Source organism: Heterocephalus glaber, unplaced genomic scaffold (assembly GCF_053883595.1).
Source record: "Heterocephalus glaber isolate CG9 unplaced genomic scaffold, H.glaber_assembly_v1.0 deba00001594, whole genome shotgun sequence".
In the NCBI taxonomy this organism is placed as follows: Eukaryota; Metazoa; Chordata; class Mammalia; order Rodentia; family Bathyergidae; genus Heterocephalus; species Heterocephalus glaber.
The window spans coordinates 11,936,098-11,956,510 of NW_028258369.1; the positions used below are offsets into that span (position 1 = coordinate 11,936,098).

Consider the following 20,413-nt stretch of genomic DNA (forward strand, 5'->3'; position numbering starts at 1 on the left):
CAGCTGTAACTACATAACAGACCCTCAAAAAACAAAAAACAAAAACAACCAAAAAAGAATAAACTGCGGGAACAAGGTTTAAAATTCGTTATGTGAATATGGTTCTTTATGGTTTTTAAAATTCAGGTGCTAGAAAATAGAATAACCATAAATATTAAAGTATTATTTTCCTTGTCCTTTCCAAGAAAAGCAGCAGATTGAGTTTGGAACTTTAAAGTACCACTATCAATTCTAATTTGTGTTAACAGTAAATATTAAAAGGCTCAAATGCATTATAAATTATGCACATATATTTGAGTGGAGAAAGAGATGCTATCTTTCCAATTATTTTCTAAAACATTATTTACAATTATAAAGTTTATACAATAACTGAACGAGTATATCACAGGAAAATTGTTAAATACTATATTAAACTTTTTTTTCAGTGCTAGAGATTGAACTCCAGGCCTTGTGCATGGCTAGACAAGTGCTCTACCACTAAGCTACATCCTTGACCCCTTCTTTTCAACTTCTTGTAGTTGAAAAGAAATTTGGTCAACAAGTTCTTCAAATTTTATTTATTATATTATATTCACTTGAATTCTAACTTTGGACTAGCCAACCCCAAAGCCCTTGACGGCCCATCTGCCTAAACTACCTCTCCACCACCAAGAAGTAAGGTTCCTAGGAAGAAGTATTCCATTTTCACAATTCTGTGTTTCTTCTGCATAGCAAAAGACACTTCTGCTTTTACCTTCCTCTGCCACTAACTCTGACCTTGGACAAATTACTTCAACAATTTGATTAATACACTGCAAAAGGGCCTTGGTTATTATTTGATGTTTATAGTTTGATTCTCAGGCATTAGAAATTATTTAAAGTTTCAAAAGAAAGTAATGATATCACTAAATTTATAAATTAAGCTAGGTACGGTGATGCATGCTTGTAATTCCAGTACTCTTAAAGAGGCTGAGGTAGGAGTATTGCCAAGTTGGAGCTCAGTCTGGGCAAGTGAGCAAGACCTTGTCAGAAAGAAAAGAGGAGGGGGGGGGGAGGGGGAGGGGGAGGAGGAGGAGGAGAAGGAGAAAGAGGAGGAGAAAGAGAGAAAGAAAAGGAAAGAAGGAAGGAAAGAAAGAGGAGGGAGGGAGGGAGGAGTTATAATGTGGAGCTCCATGTGGAGGCCGAGTTCTGTCTCCAGTACTAAAAAAGAAAATATATACATAGAAAGCATTGTTGGAAATAAGAGGGATGGTTTAGAGATAATAGAATCTCCAAGACTGGTAAAACAAGATTTTATTGCAAAAGGCCTTAATTAAGGTAGTGGCAGCAAAGATGGAAATGGGATAGTTTTCAGGAAAATAATTAACACAGAACATACCCTCACAATTTTTCTTTTATCACACTAGACCATGAACGATCATTGCTAGAATAATTTACAAAAATGGACAAAATCTAGACTGATGAATCAAGGCAATATTATTTTTAAATTATTTAATCTGTAGAGGTTCTATTTCATTACAATCAAAGTTCCCTTGATGGCTTACTTTTCATATAACCACGCCCTAAGCCCCAGCACTTAAAAAAAAAAAATACCACAAGCAATTCTTAAACTTAAGTAAAATCCAATGTCAGAGATTACATCGTGGAAGAAGTAAAATTTACATTTTGTTTTTGCTTTTTTTTTTGGTCTGGGAATCGAACTCAGGACCTTGGACTTGTGAGGCAGGCCCGGTGCCACTGCTCTAAATCCCTGGCCCGATTTACATTTTGTTTTAAAAAAGTTTCACACCTCTCACTTCTAGCTTGGATTTTTCTGGACCACTAATGGAAGATAAGATATCCAAATAGTGTCTACTCTGAAGAAGAAAATGAAAAAGGAAAACAAAACAAAACTTTTCCTCTGAAGTCATCATCTTTTGTGTAGTATCATATTCTATCTATTTGAGGCAAAATCACGAAACATTTTTAGGTACCTTCATGATCGCTAAACAAGGGCTCTTCCCTGCCTCCAGAGCTTTGGATTGAAAGGTATATAATTCACAATAATAACTGCCTCACATATTCTAGTACATAGTTTTCAAATATATGCCTAATGCACCTCAAAAAGTAAGTGTTCTATGCAGGTTTTATTTCCTTTCTTCATGAAAGCATCTAGATGTACCTGTCATGTTGTTTTGATTTAAATTTAAAGAAAATTTTCTAATAATAATATTCATTTCCCATACAATATTATCTATACAGCCAAATAAACATTCCTAATCCCAGTCAATATGTGCCCTAAAGTCACAGGAACAAAAGCTAAATCATATTCCAAAATTCAGAAAACAAATTTAGAAGGATACTTCATTATCAATTTTATCCAACTGTTTCAGATTAAGTAGCAAACAAAAGAAAGATATAGCCAATGAGATAATATAAAAGGAATAAACTCTTCGAGTTTCAGTTTGAATCACTGCCTTTTCTGTCTTGTTAAAAACAGAAATTACAACTTTCAAAGTACATAGTGCAAATTATGATTTATAGGTATACATGATATTATTATACATTCCTCAGTAATGTTACCATTTTATTTTAGGGCTTTCAATGTACCCTACACTAACAAAACTCTTGCAGTATCTCAAATGTTTTTTCTTTACAAATGTTACAAAAATTAAAGAACCACTTGAACAGTAAGGGGAAAGTATTCACACATTTCAAAGCATCTTTGTCTAAGTTTTTGTCTAGAACAGATGTCAATCATTTCTAGCCTAAATGCAGTTTTTAAAAATTCCATCCCCGGTCCCAGATGTCAATTATGAGGCACAACCATAACATGCCCTTGGCCAACACATACTGGACCAAAGGGAAATACCTACCCAAAGCTGAACACATCATATTCTTGCTTCTGGGAGATGGGAATTCAGACTCAAAGGCCAAGACAGAAATTAGCTATAAAGAGCTCATCAGGAGGTCCTGCAGATTCAGGAACTTAGACTGCTATTTAGAGGCAGCAATAACACACTGCCTGCAAATGGATAAGTGAGAAATTTGAAAATGGCTTGGACAGGAGCAATTCTTAGAGGTAAGAAAAGCAACTGCCTGATTATTTTCTCCAATTGATTTCAGGAGATATTTGATTTATTTAACAATAAAATCTCATTGTGCTCATGTTCTATTGAGTGAATTTTCTATTCCTTAAGACAATGCCTAATTATAGAGTTTATCACATCAATATATGTATTAGGTCATCAATTTAGCCGCTAAAACAGAGAAACCCAAAATAAAAGTTTATTTCTCTTATTTAAAAGGCTGGGTAAATGGTTCCAGAGTTTTCCATCTCACTGTCCAAGAAACTCAGTTCTCACAATTTCACCTGCATCCGAGCCACAGAGAAAAAAGAAAAGTGGCTGCAAAGAGAAAACTCCTTTCCTTAGGGGGAGCCATAGAAGATACAGCCATTTCCATTCATTTCCTATAGGCCAAGACTTAATCCTGTACCCATACCTGGCTGCAAAGAAGATGAAAATGTAGTCTTTACCTGGATAGCAAGTGCCTACTCTAAAAAAAAATCAATTACTATACTAAAAGTGAACAGATACTGAAAGCCTACTCAGAATATCTTAAATAATCTATACTGGGTATGGGGACACATGCCTGTAATCCCAGCACTCGGGAGGCTGAGGCAGGAGGATCGCTGAGAGTTCAAGGCCAGCCTGGGCTACATAGTGAATTCAAGGCAGGCACCAACCACATAGTGGGACTTTATCTAAAAAAGAAAAACAAACAAAACCTAAATATTCTAACACTGGTTCATGTACCTCTCCAGAATGCTTCAGTCATTATCAGTGAATGCTCTTAAAAGAAAAAAAGTAACTAGAAGATTCTTCAACCCTGGGGGGAGGAAGATTAAAAGGAAAAGAGACAAATGAAACCCCCATTATGGACTACAAGCCAGAGATAAATGAAAACTATTTTTAGCATTTCTATATTTTATCTTACTCCCTTTCCCCACCAGCTCATCCATTTAAAAAGAAAAAAAAATTAGCAAACATGTATGTTTTATTTACACTGGAGAGGACAGAAGGCAGATCCAGAACACAAATCATGTTGTGGGTGTCCACAAATAAGAGATCTCTTAATTTTGCTGGCTGATGTATCAACTCAGCTGACAAACTTTTGAGGCTTTGTATTTTGAGGAGCTTAGAAGCCCTCAAAATCTCTTACAAAAGGTCATCTCCTTTTATTCATTATTGCTAAAGTATTCCAAAAGTCTTAGGAAATACCCGGTTATTTTTTTTTTCTTTTTTTGGGGGGGGGGGTTGCAGGGGTCAGCACATCCGGAGTGCAATGGATAAGCCTCGCCCTGGGAAAACCACCTCCGTGATCATGGTATCTCCCCTGCCAGGTAAGTATACCTGGCTATTTTTAACCCTAATCCACAAAGATTATGTAAAGTTACTCATATTTAAACTTTTATCTATTTTCCTCTCCAAAATTAGATTATCGCCTATGAAATTCATTTACTGGCATTGTAAAACTTTAACAATAACAATGAAGGAAAAAAAATCAGTGACTGAGATATAGGGTAATTTTATATATAGTAAAAATACATTAGGAAAGGCCATGGTGTTATTAGGAAAGTTATGCAATATATAGGATTTTAAATTGTCCAGTGATGGTAATGTCTGAACACTTCTGAAGTAAATAACATAAAAAATAGAAATCGTGAGGCCGAAATTATTATATTTCTGTCATCTACTTATGAGATGAGATGAGACCCAAAGAGATCCTCAAATTGAGAAGTTTAATGCATTGCACTATTCTATTGAGAGTTTGGCCAGACTGAGAACTGTTTCCTAGAATTCTCTTCCCTGTATGGCACAGTAACTTAGACATGGCCAAAGCCTTAAAAGGTTTTCATGATGAGATAGGGTGAAGACAAATGCAGAGGTGCCTGGCAGTTTCCAGCTCATCTTCACTCTCCATTTGTCTTCTCTGAGTTCAGCCCTTCTTCTGGACCTGACCAACAGGAGCCCAAGATCCCAACAACAGATGCTTGGCTGTGGGATGCGGACCCACAGAGGCAAGTTCCCAAATGCCTCTCCACAGCCTCTCTGCATCCCACTTCGGTGGCTGTACACATTTGGCTTAAAGTTTTCCCAGCAAACCCTAGAATTCTGGAGGATCTATTAACGACTATTCTGAAATTTCCATTTCCATATAATCCCAGCTCCAGCTCCTCCCACAACTGTGTGCAGTCTGATTGTGGTAATAAAAGCCTTAACCCATAACACTCACAGTAGTTCTATTTCTCTAACTGAATCCTGATATACTCAAAATGCACCAATTAATTTGGAATGCAGCAGCATTGACAGAATGGGTTTAATCACTGCAAGCTGTTTTCCTGTTACTAAGCTGAATTTTTCTAGAGAAAACCAAGTTCACTTCATTTACTTCTATATGTAAGAAATGTTCTCTGCTTTCTTTCTAGTAGGTAATTCCTTAAAAAGGTCTGCTCTATTACTTTTATCTTTAATCATTTCCCTATATGTTGCATACAAAAATCCATATTACATAATCTCACTTAAAGTATTAAGTCTAAATTGTTTTCAACAAGAATAATGCGTTAATATTTCAGTTTCTGTCTTAACTAATTTATCACTTGAAGACTTGTGAAAAGACAAATGAACTAGAAATTTATAATTTTAAAGAAGTCTTCTCTGAAATCAGCCTATGAATTCTAATTATAAAATCATAAAAATGAGAAACATATGAAATAGTCACTAGAATATCTTCTCCTCAAAAGAGAAATGAGAGTAAGCAACTCAAATTCTGAACTAGACACGGTAGGTTTGAATCACTGATTTTTCTTTTTTTAAGTCACCATTTCTAAGGAGTCCTCAGGCTCTATTTGGAAGCCTTAACAACCAAAACAGCCCAGCATGTTTTCATATAGCTTTTATAAACTATCAACTATTTCTTTCATGACTGTCACATTAGATATCCTCTAGTTAGCCTGCCACATTCAAGGGCATAAAAACAACTAAAAATTGAAAAGACATTCTGTCATGAGTAATAACCACAATTAAATACTAGAATTAGATACAAATCTCTAAAGCACTACTTGTGACTAAGAAAAATTATTACATATGAAAATCTTACCTATAAAGAGCTAGACTATTTACTAAGGTGGGGGAGGGAATGATTGGGTGATATGTGAGCTAACAAATCAACTCTTATTTTTCAAAAGAGTTAACTTTATACTTTATTTGAAAGAAACATTCCTAAGATGTATTTTAAATTATTCTATCTAGAAAACCTCTGATGGTGCTACTCTATAAAAACATGTACAAATATAAATGTAAAAGCCAGCATTTGTGTTTACTAAAGGCCTACTACTGGATCCCTACCCATAAAACAGTACAAAATTTATATTTGGGGTGAGAAGGATTTCTTCAGCTCCCTATATAAATTCCCAGCTCAAGGAAGGCACATACAACTAATAAAATGACTCAGTAAAACACCACTGGAAAAGAAAGAAATAGCATTTTACTCCATGTGGCTTCCTATAGAATCCTTTAGTTTACTTTAGAGTGTACATTTAGTTTGCATTTACTCTGAAGGACATTTTTACTTAAAATATCAGCACATTCTGAAAACAATCTAAAACATTCTGAATTAACTTAAGGTCAAATTTTTTTTAACTTACATCAGTCTTATATCCCATTCTTTTGCTGATTATTATTACAGCTATAACTATTTTTTTCAAGCTAGAAAACTGCAAATTGAATTCAAATGTACCATGCTCTAAAATAAGATTTTTCTCTATATTTGATGTTTAAAATTTTTAATCTAGAGGAATAAAATTATTTAACCAGCTAGGTTGGTTAAAGATACCAACACTATTCTTAAAATCTGAGTTCATATGAATTATCACTTACAATAATCCCCCTCACCCCCAGTAGTGGGGATTGAGTCTAGTGCCTTCACATGGAGCTAAATTCCCAGCCTTTTTTATTTTTTACTTCAAGACAAAGTCTCACCAAATCACTAAACTGTCCAGACTAGGCTCAAACTTATGGTCCTCCTGCCTCAGCCTCCCAGAGTGCTGCGATTACAACTGTGCACCACTATGCCTGGCTTTTTATTTATTTTGACACAGGGTCTTACTACTAAATCACCAAGGTGGGGCTCAAACCTGAAATCCTCCTGCCTCACCCTTCTGAATAACTGAAATTATAGGCATGCACGAACCCACCTGGCACTTACAATAATTTCTAAATATTTTCTAAAGTCTTAATAATGATTCATACATAAAACTGGCATTAATCAAACACCTATCATGTATAAAGTGCTGTGAAAGACAAAAATTATTTTCCTTCTATATTAATTACTATATTAATTACATTTAGTTTTTACTTCCCCAGTCCTGTAACTCTCAAAATAGTCAATTGAGCTCATCTTATTAAAATTGTCTTTTGCTGGCCTATCTCTATAGCTCTATTATGTTATTATTGAAAGGACACACAAGGATGGCCAGCATCCCCCCAAAGAAATGAACCTGCAGTGGTGGGCTGTTGGAAGTTTCAACCTCTAAGCTAGGGATGTATCTCAGTCTAGTAAAGTGCTCGCCTAGCACGCACGAGGCCCTGGGTTAGGAAAAGAATAAGATTTTCCTCTAAACTGGTCCCAGCACTGGAAAAGACCAAAAAAGAGTTCCAACTTCTTTCCTGAGACTGCTCAGCATATGTTGACATGACTATGGCAGCTCACAAACTCAAGCTTACAGAAACATGCATGGCATTGCCAGAGGACAACCTATGACAATACTCTGACCTCTCAGCTGAAACTTAAGCAAATTACAAGTCAACTCAGAATTTTCCTCTGTAAAACACTACCTGACACTTGCCCACACTGACACTCATATGCTGCTTCTCTCCCCACGCTGCTTCCAGAAGCTTCTTGTAGTTCTTATCTCTATTGGCACCATACCACAGTACCCAAGGAAGCCGAAGTCTTCTGCAAGTGTGGAAAGCTCCCTGGGCTGCCTCCTGTGGGAGGCTGTTAAGAACAATGACTAAGAAAAATGAGTATATCAGAGATGCTTTGTGGCTTCACTAGTGGCTTCATTACTTAAAGGAATTTTTAAACTACTGATTAGCTTTCATATACAAGTCCTTGAGATGCACATTAAAAGTGCTCATCATCGAAAATTGAATTTTAAACATTAAAAACAAAGAATTCATAAGGTTCGTTTATATAGACTTTAGGAACATTCATGATATTATCTCAAAGGACCTCATTAGCGTTCACTGGGCCTCATTTCTCTTGAGACCCCTACAGATTTAGGTTTATATTCAAAGATGATTCAGAAATGAAAATGGGATGCAGTTTTAATTTTTCATGCAGAAAGAATTGCTGCTTCTAATAATGCTGACTAGGTAATTCAGGCAAATCCTTTCACTGCAAACAAGTAGAAACCTGAACAAAAACAAGAGGGCTGGGAATGAAGAAAAAAAGCTATCATTATTTACAGATTATACACACAGAAAATTCAAATTAACTTACAAATAAACTAGTAGGAAAAATGAATTTATCAAAGCTGAGAGATACAAAAGGTAATATTTAAAAATCAGTATTTCTTTATACCACCAATAAAATTTTACTACCATTTTACACCACCAAAGATATCAAATGTTTAGAAATAAAAAGAAAAGTGGAAACCTCTAAGTAGGAAGCAAGCTATTTTTTAAAAAAATATATTTTTAAAAATTAAAAGAAACCTAAAAAGTGAAGGGGTATGTCATATTAAGACTTAACATTGTAAAGATGTCAATTATATCCAAGTGATCTAGAGACTCAATATAACCCCAATCAATCCTAACAAGATTCTTAAAGTAAATTTACAGGCTGATTTGAAAATATATACAGAAAGGCAAATGGTCAAGAAAAACCAGACACATTTGAAAAAGAACAGAAAAGCTGCTCTCTAGATTATCAAGATGTACCATACTATAAAGCTCATTCACGAACCACTACACTAGAAAAGCAGATAAATGGAAAGAACAGAAACTCCAGAAATAGATCATACATGAAATGGATGCTTCTTATACAACAAAGCTGGCACCGCAGATCTCATCTTTTGGATAAATAATACTATCACTTGGCTATCCATTAAGGAAAACAAAATAAAACAACCTCCAACTCACATAATACATAAACATTAATTTCAGGTGGATTATAGACCCAAATGCTCCTAAAAGATAATACAGAAGAACAGCTCTTTGTGGATACAGCAAGCACCAACCATAAAGGAAAATACAGATGAACTGGAATATATTAAAATTAAGAGCTATTTGTCAAAAAGACAGTGAACAGATAAGCTGTGAGTAGATATTATACATACACTGACATTTTCTAAATGGCCTACATATGTTGTTAATGAAAAGCAGACCAGTTTTTAGTCAATAATCTTATTGATTTTAAATTCTGCATAGAAAATGCACTGCTACTGTCTGAACCTGAAGCAGACCTTGCCCATCACCCCCGGTCTTTGGTACATCACTGGAGTTTTCCAATGCTTACGTCTTCACCTGGGTCAAGTTACATTAGTGTCAGATTCACTTATGTCTTATATAGTCCTTATTTGTCATGCCTCACTATAAAGAAGTATAAAAAGTCAATGAGTGATGGATTTTCAAAATGATTTAGAGAAAAAGGTTAAATAATTTTAATAAACTAGCATCTTTCAAACCAGTACAATTTAAACAACCTAAGAAAAAATAAGCAAAGAAATATAGTAATAGGCTTTTCACAAGACCAGAATAAATTTTTTTTTTTTGTACCAGGGATCGAACTCGGGACCTTGTGCTTGCTAGGCAGGCAGCGGAACCACTGAGCTAAATCCCTGGCCAGGCTTTTCACAAGAGAAGTACGATTATTTTTTTTTAAACTTATGAAAAACTGTCCAAGTTCATCGGTAGTCATTTAAAAAAACAAATCATTTCAAACTGTCGTACTGGTAATGATTAACTAACAAATATCATGTTCTCTCTCTTTCCCTGTACTTATTTGTTTGTTTTTGTGATGCCAGTCATTGAACGCAGGAAGTTTTAAGCTATAGTCCTAGTCCTTTTTTGTTTTGAGACAACATAGTCTTGCTAAATTCCCCAGGCTGGCTCCTAACTTGCAATCTTCCTACCTCAGTCTGTCAAGTAGCTGGGATTATAGATATGGCAAGTCCTCTCTTACAGGGGTGGGAAAATGGGAACTCACATTCACTGTAGGTAGGGAGATAAAGGTTTCCGGCGAATAAGCCAGGTAACAGGTAACATTTTAAATAGTAAATACCATTTCATTTAAAAATTCTATTTCAGCAGGGTGTGGTGGTACATGACTGTAATCCCACAATTCCAGGGAACTGAGACAGGCAGATTAAGCCCAAGCTCAAGTTTAAGCCCAGCCTGGGGAATTTAATGAGACCCTGTCTCAAAATAAAAAATTTTAAGAGCTGAGGTTGTAGCTCTGGGTGAAAGCCTCAGAATTAATCCCCAGTACTGCCAAAAAAAAGAACAAAGAACAAAGAACAAAGAAAATCCACTTCTAGAGATTTATTTTAAGGAGATTATTTGACAAATGGGAAATCAACAATAAAAAACAACCTAATATTAGTCAACACAGGATTGATAAAGTAAATGATGTCACAAAATGCTGTTAATACAAAATGCTGTACATTCTGATGTAGAAGAATTGGTATAACATCTGTAAAAAAATCATGTTATAGAAGATAGTATATTCTTTTTTTTTTTTTGGTACTGGGGGATCGAACTCAGGACCTTGTGCTTGCGAGGCAGGCGGTGGAACCACTGAGCTAAATCCCCACCCCGAAGATAATATATTCTGTTGGTGAACAAAAATCTTTCACAAAACTAAGCTATGGGCAAACTATTCCACATTTCATTTGTTTAAGAAATTCATTAGTAGCCAGCTACCTATTTAAAAGGAAAACTTCAAAAGTTGACATTAACCTACATGATGACACTGTTCTATGTCCAATAGTAATTGGTCTTACAAGACATCAGAATAACCTTGTCACTGTAATAGAAGCCACAATGCTTCATCTTTTTCTTCTTAACTATACATGAGTTCTTCTCCCCACACCAATAGTTGGCATTTCAGGTATCTCAGACTGTCTTGCCCTAGACTGGCTCTGTAAAACTGATGTACACAGGATGTTATTATGATCATGCAAAATGAAATTGCAATCTTTGCCGATTAGCTGCTTGTATAAACACTCTCTTTCCCAAACACAAAATCTACCAATTTCCAAGCACACACAGACCTGGGTACACTCTTTTATGTATGGAACACTGACATGTATTCAAGACCATTTGTCTAAGAAATTTAGTTGCAGAATTGTATAATTCTATGCATACAAATCTGAATTTAAAGAAACATATACTTGTAAATATTTAAACAAAAAGATGTTTTGTTTATCTCTGGAAAATGGGATTTGAGGTGATTCTGCTTTCACCTTCCCTCAAGTGTCCAAATTTCCTACACTAAGCTTGGGGGGAGGAGGGGAGTCATGTAGAAAACATTCTCCTTCCCCATTCCACTTCCCAAAGCACATGGAACCTCCACCATCCACCAACAAGGCTACTGCAGGTCCTCTGTCTCCCATCCTCTTCCAATCCCTGGATTCAAAACCTCAGCTGTTTCTGAGGCTACAAGTTCCCTCTTTTCTGACACTGGGCCAGCCAATCCCCAGACCAACCCATAACAGCCATGCTGCAACTCAGCTGCAGGCTCCTTTCAATTCCCAAGACTCCTCTGCTCCTAATTTACCTCAGTACTCCAGTTCTCTGCAGTAGGCCTGTCTCTCTGTTATTATCATTCCCTTTCTCAATCTTTACTCTCCAACCAAGGGCAATTTACTATTCTCTAGCCAAGTAACCAAGGTTCTCAGATTTTAGCACATCCCAATCACATAGAAGGCTTGTTAAAACTCAGATTTCTGGGACTTCCCAGAATTTCCGGATTAGTAGGTCTGGAGTGGGGCCCAAATATTTACATTTCTAACAAGTTTCCAGGGGACACTGATACTGCTGCTCTGGGGATCACATTCTGAAAACCACTTCCCTACTTCATGACTCCATCAAGCAGTTCCCTTCACCTGATGTACACCACAACCACAATCAAAATTCTTTCGAAATTAACCTCATACACTGTCCTTGTCCCATGGAGCTTTAAAGGGATACCATCCCCTCTCTGCAACCCAAGTTACATGTGATATGATGTGATAAAGCAGTCCCAAGGCACTTTACTTGCAATCCTAGTGACAATTATACTTGGTCTTATATCATTATGTGTGCTCTATCCCCATTAGACAAGGTTTTGAAGTCAGGAGACACACTTATTGGTCTTTAGACATGGAAGTGGCTTGGAAAGAACTCTCCAAATACTAAGAACTAAGCTCAAAACTTGCCTATTTATTATGCTGAACTAGGTTGAATTAAACTTTCCAAAGGACCAGGAGTTTCCTCAGTGATAATAGAGTACTTACCTAGCATGTTCAAGGCCCTGGGTTCAATCCCCAGCACCACACTTGCGAGTGATATCAATGACAGACAAAGTACACTAGTATCCATAGCACAAAGCAACAGGAATCCAGCACACAACACAATCAATTTACAAAGACAGGAACAAGTTGATTCAAAAGGGCATTGTCTTGAAAGTCAATCAAGACTGCCTGATGAAGGAAGTGAACACAATAAATACTTTCTATACTGTTTTAAGGCCATTTGAATGATAATATTTTGTATTATTGTACTATTTTCAGATTTACTTGTTAGTGATCCCAAAGGTCTGTCACATGGTAGTGATTAATGACTTAAACGGTCCTGAGGGAAATAAATAGTAAAAACTGCATACATGACAAACTAACATTTTGAAGCATAAAAAAGAAAGCAACATTAATTGGTTCAACTACTTCATAAAACTGACTGGCATTATGTACTTATGCTATAGCCTAGCAACTTCCCTCTTCTCCAATATATACCCAAGAGAAACAGAAGCATCTGCCCACCAAAAAACTTGTACAACAACATTCATATTTTTATTAGTGTTTGTATGAAAACAAGAAACTACCTAGACAATCGTGAACAAGAGAATGGATAAATTATGTTTTACCACACAATAAAATGGAAACAAGAAAAAGATTTAGGAAATCTTTAGTCCACGTTCCATTGCAAACCACACTCACTAAATAAGAAATAAATCCATAGGAGTTAATGGTTCATATAAGTATTTCCATCTATCATGCCCAACGTTATCTTCCTTGAGAAATTACACAGTCTTGACTATCCAATTTGGAAATTTTAATTGTGGTGTATCCTGTTAAACCATAAGCTTTCTAACATAATGGATCTCCCTGAATCCCACTTGATAAGTGATGTGAACTTAGGCAAAAGTTCTTAAATTTTCAATGCAAGAAAATCTGTTTTTTAAAAGGCTATCTCTTGTTATGAAAATGTGGAGCATCCCCCTTTGTATTCAAACTCTTTATCACTCCAGTGTTTTTGTCTGGGTATCTACTGTTTATTCTTCCATGCCCTGGTAAAACTAAAAATAAATTCCCTGACCCCCTTGAAGGAATAAATACATATAGTAATAATGCCAGGAAGTAACTAAAGCTTTTCAAACCCTCCAGGCACAACTATGGAAACACATCCTAGACTACTGCTACCAACATTCTGCAATCATGACAATGTTTTATTTCTGCATTGTCCAATAGAGACATGGATACATGAATTGTGGCGAGTGAAACTGAGGAACTGAATCTTTTAAGTAATTTGAGCTTAAATGTAATATCTAATTTATTTATATTTAAGTAACCGCACATAGCTAGTAGCTATCATACGACAATGCAATTCTGTACATCTGTCACGATACTTACCATGGATAAGTATAGTTCTCTAGTTATGAGACTCTACTTGTAAGCACTAACAATTTAATAGCTCTTTTAAAAACTCCATTAAACATACATGCAAGGGTTCAGACATGTAGATTTCAGAAATGCTAAAACATGGCAAGAAAACGTACCTTAAAACAGAGGAAATCCAGTAGTTGTATTTTCTAGGCTTCTTCTCAAAACTGAGCAGCTTGTGGAAAAGGACTCTTCACTACAGTATATCCATTCCTGCAACAGTTAGCACAGAGAAGACAGTCATGAACCATCTGCTCAATAAAGTATCAAAGTAAGTTTCTCTCTCTCCCCCACTAGTATTCTAAGAACAAGGGATTGAATCCGAATATTTGTATACCCAGCACCCACAGAGTGCTTAGAACACAATATGTACTAAATATTTGGGTTTCTAATTGGCATGCAATGATGAGAAAAGAAAGAATGGTGTAGCTAAAAAAACCTTTTTCTCCTTCTTTTTTTTTTTAGTAGTACTGGGGATTGAACCCAGAGCCTTCAGACTGATCTATATCCTCAGTTCTTTTACTATTTTGAGACAGGGTCTTGCTAAGTTGCCTAGGCTAGGCTTGAACTTTGTGAGCCTCCTGTCTGTCTCAGCCTTCCAAAGCCCTAGAATTACAGGCATGTACCACCATAACCAGTTCAAAAAAACTTGAATACAGAAGCAACAAAACTTGCTGACCAAATGTGGAATTCAAGGGAAAACTCTAGTAACATGAACAGAAAAAAGGAAAGCCTGGAAGAGGGAGCAAATCTGGGGAACAATGCTAAATTTAAGAGAATGGTATGTGGCACCTACTGCTTAAAAATGATATACTAGATATTTTAAGAACTACAAAGATGCAATTTGCCCTCAAGAAATTACAGTCCAGGGCCACGGATTTAGCTCAGTGGTTCCAGAGCCTGCCTCACAAGCACAAGGTCCAGAGTTCGATCCCCAGTACCCCCCAAAAAAAGAAATTACAGTCCAGTACAGGACATGTTATGCATATGAGTGCTATAAGAGGGATTTTGATGAAGTATTGTGGATATGTAGAGTGAGAAGGAATATTTCCAGAAGCACAGGGTTGGGGTTAAAACAATAAAGCATTCCACCCTAGACAGAGGGGGAAGATGGCTAAAGGCAGACTGTTAAAGAAAACAAAGATATTGCTAGGGAAGGAGGCTAAAAACCAAGTGGGAAGACAAGGCATGTGTGACAAAAAGGAAAGGAATTTGAGGGAGATCTAAACTATCAAATGCCACAAAACAGTAAATATCTGCTGAAAAAGCCTAGGTGTTGTTACCATTCCCAGTCCAGTTCAGGTCCATCCACTGTTCCTCTAGGCTCTAATTAACCCCCTCTCCTAATATACACATCCACAGACAAGAACCGACTCAGGACTTTGTAGACACAGCACAGTACCTTAGATATATGGAATATATTCAATTGAGCATAAATATACTAAAATATTTCCTGCACTGAACTTAGAGATAATGACAGCTTATTTTTCTAGGCCCAATCAATGAAAACTACATCTCAGCAAGATTGGATTGTGACATCTATTCAAGTGGCCAGAATTTCTCTTTCATTCAATTTGTTGGGCTAGCCCAACTACGGATCAGACATTGTGTACAAAAGCTCCTTGGAGGAAGTGCTCAGAGAAAAAGAAAACAGGTTAATTAACTCCATATGAGAAGTGCTAAAATAAAGGAATAAGCAAAGTGCTTCACATGCCAAGAAGAGGTAGGGATGGTGAGAAGGGGGGACCTCTACTTGGAGAAAAACTACACAGAGCTCTTAGTTGAACACTGATTTTCTTCAGGCACTCATTGAATAACAGTTATCTTCTGTTAGATTGTAAAAACGCATGTTATTCATGGAAAATGGACCTTTTGAAAAGTATAAAATTAATTACAAAAGCCCATTTCCACTGTGCACTCAACCCCTATTGGCCTCCAGTAGGTCTCCTAACAGACCTGACAGAACTGTTATCAACTCCCCCATCACCTCTGCAAAGAGACTGGCTGATACCAACAGAAGCAATATTTTTGGCTAACAGGTAACTGTCCAGGTCAACTTCACATGTATGCTCCCTTAAATTGAGCTGTATGCTTAGCATCCAAAAGTCAGTTCTTTTTCTTCTCTAAAACTGTCAATTCCTCTTGTAATACTCAGTACATGTTTTTCAATTAAATAGTATGCAAACCAGTTAAAAGAGAGTTGCCCTTTCGGTAAAAATTACGTTGGATGCTTTGGCAAGATACAACAAAGGTGATGAGTCACTTTTAAAATGTGGCTGTCAAATTAGGTATGAGTTAGATAATGTTAAAAGACAAGTGAACTGTAAAAAACTACTATTCTGTGCTAGGTGGTTTCATGAGTTATTTAAATTATTGTTTCATGTTGATGAAATCCAAATTGGACTTACTGCACAGATAGGATCGATTATGGGCATATTTCATACAGTAAGGATGACACAAAGCTTCAGTCAGCTGAAAAGGGCCTTGGACCAGCATCAACTGCAGGTGAAGAAACGTATGCTTTATAACAAAACAGCTATATGCACATTCTTATTTAATTACATAGAACTTTACCGATTTTTTAAAATTAACATTCCAATTATCGACTCCACTCCATCAAGTAAAAGGGCTCTCACAAGAAACATCCTACATATTACCACATATTCCTTCAAGTCTCTGCAAAGGCCACCTTCTAAGAAAAGCTTCAGAGTGCTAAATGCCTCTTCAAAATATCCTCAATACCCTCCACTGGTGCTAGGCTGATGCTAGATTTAAGCTCCAGCCATTTTTAGAAATCAAATTTATTATGCATAATGGAAATTCTATTTCTGTTCTTTTCATCTTGATTCTCAAAAAGTAAAACGAAGTGGGGGCTAGGGATATAGCCCAGCGGTAGAGTGCCTGACTAACATGTACACTGATCCTCAGCACACACAAAAAAAACACTCAATAAGTCACTGCAAAGGTAAATCTTACAATGACAACATGTATATGAAATGGTAAATTTTTCTAAAGGATCTGTGAAAAAGCTCAGCAAGGGAAGGGAAGACCTTGATAGAGGAGAAATAAGTCAAAATATGTGAAAACAAACTAAAGAAATATATAGAGATCCAGCTATCACAGACAAGTGCTAGACTGGTTCTAAAAATGAAAGTGACACTTTAAACTTGTTCTTAGTATTAATAATGAATCAAATAATCACTCACTGTCACATTTTATTATGTAAAGGAATCATTCATGAAACCCAGAAGTACATATCTATCTTTTCCTTAAAGTACCTTAAAATCCAGTTGTGAAAAGTGGAATACATGAAAACTTTATGCAGAGATTAGGACAATGTGAGTGTTCAATAAATGTTTGTTGGCTTTATTTAGCATTAAACATTTCAAGATCCTATATAAGACAACAAGCAAGATGAGACAATTCAGACTCACACTTATGAGTCTGAATGAGCATGCAAAAAAAAACGACTATCAATGTTCAAAGAAAACACTGCTCATTTCAGACTGGGGAAGTCATGTTTTACACAGGTGATAGAATTTGAACTAGCCCTGGGAAAATGGGGAAGGAAAACTTGGCTAAAAAACTTGAAGATTAGACAGGCAGGGCTGTGGACACTGCAGCAACATCGCCAGTCACGCCGAATGTGCCCCAGCAGCAATCCACTGGACACCCCTCCCTGCTCCTCTGTACAGCCACCTGGTTCCACACTACAAAGACGCAGAGGACACCAGACCACCAGACCACTGTACTGGGTAAGTTGGAGTCACCTTCACCTCCCATCAGGACCGGGAATATCTTCAGGGGAAGGGCAGCTGGAACCTGCAATACAACTCTGCAGAGTTCAACCCTACAGGAGGACAGGGAGCTCAACTTGGGACTTGCAGCCAGAAATCTGCCTGAATCTCACGGGTCTGCAACTAGCTTGCTGAGACTCATTAACTTATATCTTCACATTGCAAGCCACATTGTCTATTGTGACAACAGACAGGCAGGTCTAAAAGAGGCCCTTCATCTTCATGGTTATTTTTTATTCCTAAAATTAGTTTTATTATTTTGGTTTTTTTGTCTTTTCTTTTCTTTTGCTCTTCTTGTCTTTAATTTTTTCCCTACGCTTTGCAAATATTTGTTTTTCTCTCCTTTTCTTTCTTTTCTTTTCTTCTTTTCTCTTTCCTTTCTCTCTCTTACACTCACTCTCTTGCTCTCCCACATTGTTCATCTTCCCTTTTTGTCCCTGTCTTGGTCCTCATTCAGAGTTCTTCTTTATTTTCCTATTATTCTCTTTTTCCTTCTCACCTGTGTCCTCTGGCCACACTGCTAACCTTCCCCTATCCTTCTTCCCATCTATCCCTCCCTCCCCAACCCCTTCAAACTCCCCATTCCAAAGGGTAAAGTTGTTATATTGAAGACTTTATTCACTATATGTTGGGTTGGTCCTCGATCTTACTTTAAGTCACACAGCTAAAGGTGATAGATTAATAACTACCACAATTTGTCATTCTTTAAGAGGTATTTGATGCTGCGGTGTTGCTGATTGTATGACTTGGGCTAAGGTGTCGTGATTGATCTAAACAGTTTTCCTTCCTGGTATAATAAAAATGAGATAGCCTCAGAGTCATTATAGACTCAAAACCTAAAGACCAGCTATATCTGGAAGACAACTCTGAGAAGTAATCATTCCATAAGGGTTTTAAATAGATCAACAAAGATACTTACAATAAACTTCATAATATCAACTCAGGAACTAAACCAGGGACAGTACCAAAAACAAAAATGACAAGGCATTTAAGCAAGTCACAAACCCAGACTTCCACCCCACAAAAGACAATTTCTGGGGGAAATGAGGTGCAAAAGTCTGATAATCAACCACCTGGATAACCTGAACTGATAGCACAGGAAGTAACAAAACAGATGAATGAGGCTCTAGAAAAATTCAAAGCAGAAATAATCTCCCAGATATCTACAGAGATGGTGAGCAGAGTGAAAGACATGATTAGAGGATCTAGAACAGAAACAGATTTAAAAAACTGATGAGCTCAGAAACATGCTGGAAGCCATGAATACCCAGCATAAGAAAGAAATGGAAACCATGATCGCCCAACATAAGAAAGAAATGGGATCCATGAAACAGATTCAAACAGATATTTAGGAGATCAAAAGCTCCATTGAAAGTATCCACAGCAGATTCAGGGAATCTGATGACAAAATATCAGACATAGAAGACAGGATCGCAGTTAGAGACCATGAAAATAGAGACTTCTTAAAAATAGTAAGGGACCACAAGAAATTAATCCAACAACTGCTAGATGATACAAAGAAGAATAATATAAGATTGACAGGAGTCCATGAAAAAACAGGAGAAAGCACAATTGACATAAAAAAACTGTTCACAGAAGTAATAGTGGAAAACTTCCCAGACAGAGGTAGAGAATTGGACATACAGATAAGTGAGGCATAAAGAACTCCAACTAGCCATGATCAAAAAAAATCTACATCTAGACATATAATAGTCAAGATCCCAGAAACCCAACAGAAAAACAAAATCCTACAAGCAGTTAGAGAAAAGAAACAAATCACCTACAAAGGAAAGCCCATCAGAATCACAGCAGACTTCTCAACACAAACCCTCAAATCAAGGAGAGCCTGGAGTGAAGTATTTCAAGCCCTAAAAGAAAATAACTTCCAACCTAGGCTGTTGTATCCTGAAAAATTATCTTTCAAAATTGATGGGGAAATTAGATACTTCCACGACAAAGAACACCTGAGAAATTTCATGAACACCAAACCAGCACTCCAAGCAATTCTAAACAATATCCTAGAAAAAAGCAATGAAGGTCACAACTCCATGAGGCCCAACAGAGGGAAGCCACCAGGCAAGGTAAGACACTAAAGGGAAAGAGAGAAAAAATAAGAAATAAAAGAGCCAACAAAAGTAAAACATCATGACAAGGAAGAGTCAATACATATCAGTTATAACCCTCAATGTTAACAGCCTCAATTCACCAATAAAAAGAAATACACTGGCAGAATGGATTAAAAAGGAAAATGCAACAATATTCTGTATACAGGAAACACACTTACCTCAAAAAGAAACTCATAGACTGAAAGTAAAAGGATGGAAAACAGTTCTCCACACCACAGGACCCCAGAAGAAAGCAGGGGTAGCAATCTTATTTGCAGACAAAGTAGATTTCAAACCAAAGCTAATTAACAGAGACAAAGATGGTCACTACATCCTTGTGAAGGGAACAATCCAAGAGGAAGAGATGACAATCCTAAATATATATGCACCAAATACAAATGCCCCCAACTATACAAAACAAATATTAATAGACATGAAAAACCAAATAAACACTAACACAATTGTAGTGGGGGACCTCAATACTCCACTATCACAAATAGACAGATCATCTAGACAAAAAGTTAACAAGGAAACTCTAGAACTGAACCAAGCTATTGAACAAATGG

General features: G+C 36.6%; 1 protein-coding gene and 1 non-coding gene across 8 annotated transcripts in view; both read right to left on the reverse strand.

Annotated features, from left to right (window-relative positions):
• Cdkl5 (cyclin dependent kinase like 5) overlaps positions 1-20,413 on the reverse strand; it is a 191,416-nt gene that overhangs the window by 145,958 nt on the left and 25,045 nt on the right. For 6 of the 7 annotated variants that reach the window (XM_004866145.4, XM_087193680.1, XM_087193681.1 and 3 more), the window contains exon 2: positions 14,062-14,158. The gene's annotated coding sequence lies outside the window, so the exon portion shown is untranslated. Of the gene's footprint in view, positions 1-14,061; positions 14,159-16,353; positions 16,445-20,413 lie in introns of all 7 variants that reach the window. The other variant, XM_087193678.1, reaches the window with a different exon arrangement.
• LOC147823265 (U1 spliceosomal RNA) lies at positions 4,211-4,371 on the reverse strand. The gene has a single exon (XR_015444165.1). It is a non-coding gene; the product is annotated as a U1 spliceosomal RNA (small nuclear RNA).